Below are 3,229 nucleotides of genomic sequence, written 5' to 3'. Positions count from 1 at the left end.
GGTCAAACAATCATTGCTGATCGGACCATTGAGCTTATGGGTGGGCGTTGGTTTAAAGCCGTGGAACCAGCACCGTTGTTTTCCGTTTCACTAAAGCTCATGTAGTGATCCGTTGGTACTTATGAGAGTTACATTGTGATATTTTACTATCAGAATATAAATTTCTCATACGACAAGGTAAACTCATTTATATAGAGGTGCAGACAGTGTTCAGAATATCAATCAAAACAAACACTCAGGATGCGTTTCCTGTTGGAAACATTCTGATTGTATAATGGGATAGCGCCTCTCGCAACTGCTTCGCCTGGCTGGTATGCAATCTCGATCAGCGCTCCTATCAGCTATGCAAACCGAGTCGCATCATTCAGAATTATCGGTTTAGCAAACATCGCATATCGGAGATGATTGAGATACAAACTGATCCATTCTGAATGTAGCTCACTCAGTATCTGCCTGAATTATATGAAATTCAAAATTATTTTTTGCAGGACGAGAAAAATCAAACAGTTGTGCGGGTCACCATAAATTCTCAGTAGTTTTATCGTGACGGACGACAGTTTAATAAAAGTACTTGTAAAAATTTAAAAACACGGCGAAAGTGAACATCTTTCCCTCACAAACACAACTACAATTTGATTTTAATCCTACTGATGTTAAAAAACGTTATAACAACAAATAAATTTATTAATTTGCTGTATATCAAATCAAACAAAATACGCTAATGATCGGCTTCATGTATCACTCACTCACTGCCTGATCCATTCACTCCTGATCGAAGACCAACAAGATTCGCCATATGCATTGAGCATTGGTGAGATTCCAATTTGATGATGGTGCTGCACTGTTTTGACAGCAAGCATCGTGCGAGGTGATCTGTATTTTAGCGATGAATTGAACGATCGATGATCTGGTAGGTCCAGTAGCAATCAATAACGAAACCCGACCGCTGTACGTTCAGGTGCGAAGGGCAATCAGAAACATTCATTGAAAATGAGTGATATTTGGAACACTGGGTGCAGATATAAATGAGCCCCCACCCGCGTCCACGGTATAACATGGATTTTTTTCGCGGGAAAAATCTGCAGGCAAGCAACTCAATGATACGGTCTTGTGTTGGGCAGTGCTGAATATTAATGAAAACCCTTTCCAAATGACCGGCGGAAGAGCAATTTTTTACTCAAGGCCCGAATTTTCGGAAGCTAGGAGCAATGGCGTGGAGTTAATCAGTTGAAAATAAATTTCTTACAAATTGCAGCAGTTTTCTTTTTATTTTTATAGAAATAACCTAAAACCTAACGGATGTATTGAAAATTTACTGAAAATGTAGTAATTCTTTGAAAAAAAAATTGCTAAAATTTTAGTAAACAATGATTTTGTTTACTAAAAAATTAGTAAAAATTTAGTCCGGACACTTTTGGCTATTTTGCTAAAATCTTAAGGCTAGTCCACACTAGGCAACATGAACTGCGATTTTTGTTATGAGACGAACTTTGTTGTCTGTTGTTGTTGTTGGAAACCTGAGACGGTCTCAGTGTCTCCCGAAGAAAATGGGAGACGCTGAGACCGTCTCGAGACGAACCGTCTCCTAGTGTGGACTAGGCTTTAGTAGAAAAATTTTGCTTAATTGATTGCTAAGTTTTTAGCTGGTCAAATTTGAGCAAAATTTTGCTAATTTTCGGCCTCGGAAATTTTGTGTGTATGTCTAGCTTTGGGTAAACCTAGAAACACGGCCGTTCTGGAGCTTTGAGTACACCTAGAAAAACGGGTTTTCCTAGAAACTTGGATCAAAACTACAAAGACTACTGTTCACACTATGCGTTCGAAATAGAATGATGTATATTAACATAAAACTTAAGCTTTGAGTGTCGATACCAAAAAATAGTAGTTATTGGGATACAACATTTGCTCAGTACATTTTTGAGTAAATATCTTACCGCGGAAATGTTCCATTCCGCTAAAACGAAAACCCGCGAAAATAACACCTTAGACGCTGTACTGTATCGATTTGATATTGCTGGCAGCAATTTGTATAGTTGCGGCCAAGGTTACCATGACATCGAGCATACTGTTTACTCGTATGAGGTCCACCTTGTCGCTAGAACGAGTTTCATAAACTCCCTTCGGGCCCTAGAAAAATCACCTAACGTTCCAGTAAGAGGCGCTAGCTATGCTAGACTTGGACAACATGATCGAAATGTACACTCAGAAATGAAAAAAATATAAAAATCATTTATATTAAATAACTCAGTAATTTCTTTGCGTGTAGTTATTGCAGTTATTAAAAAAAATATATTCAGTTATTATTTTTTAATGCATCTGAAATATTACTCGAGAAGAAATATTTCAGAGCTTAAAATCTAGATCCGAAACATTTCGATCTGTCATTTTTCGGCTGTAACGTTGTTGTTGTTGTTGATGGAAGCTCATGTTTATTCGTTTGGTAATCGTTTGGGATCACGAGTGAACGAAGTTCTCGTAAATCGAAATACAGTAAGTATTTTTCACTGCCATCCAACATTGACCTGGAACTGACCACAAATTAATTTTGAAGTTGCAGAGGAAATGATCAAAATAGTGTCTACGGACGAGGTAGTCATTATTGAACATGGATCAAGCGTATTTTGGAATCTCGTGCCTGGGGGAGGAGCTCTTGGAATATTCCAAAACCCAGGATGATGGAGAGTTCAAGCCCCTTGGTCATTATTATGACAATAAAGCAGGAAATATGTAACGGAAGAGCAGCAGAGTGGTGAATGATTGTATGGTGCATTTTGTTTTGTCCATTAAAGAGCATTTTTTAATCTGCGTCCACATTTCAAGGTTATCAAATCAGATAATGATAAATAGATTCTTTGTTTTGTTAAAAGGATTTATATGTTACAATCAGTTTCAAAAGTATTCACTTCTCAGGGACAATTGTTCAGATAACTGAAAATCCTTTGTGTGTATTGTAAAATTCTTAATAAAATTTAAGTTTTAAAAGTTATCTCCCTTTTTTCTAATATCACAAAAGTAAAAATATACCCAAACTGTAACCACCGTTTTGAATTTTGTTCCATTTATCACCACTAGATGTCACTGTCAAATATTTCTCAAAATTTTAATACCCGGGATATTTCTCGACGAGAAATATTTCAGTTATTACACGCCGAGAAATAATTCTGGGAGTGGGCACGGTAAAGCAGGAAAATACATGAAAAAAAATAAATTTATATTTTTTTCATTTCTG

The 3,229-nt window shown here is 36.8% G+C and overlaps 1 long non-coding RNA gene across 1 annotated transcript; it reads left to right on the top strand.

Moving 5' to 3' along the window:
* The first annotated feature begins 204 nt into the window (after positions 1-204).
* On the top strand, positions 205-1,015 carry LOC129738133 (uncharacterized). The gene is made up of 2 exons (XR_008735492.1): positions 205-311; positions 489-1,015. It is a non-coding gene; the product is annotated as an uncharacterized LOC129738133 (long non-coding RNA).
* The last annotated feature ends 2,214 nt before the right edge of the window (positions 1,016-3,229 follow it).

This window comes from Uranotaenia lowii, chromosome 1, assembly GCF_029784155.1.
Source record: "Uranotaenia lowii strain MFRU-FL chromosome 1, ASM2978415v1, whole genome shotgun sequence".
Lineage (NCBI taxonomy): Eukaryota > Metazoa > Arthropoda > Insecta > Diptera > Culicidae > Uranotaenia > Uranotaenia lowii.
Note: the sequence above shows the minus strand (reverse complement) of the source record. Positions and strands in the feature narration are given on the sequence as shown.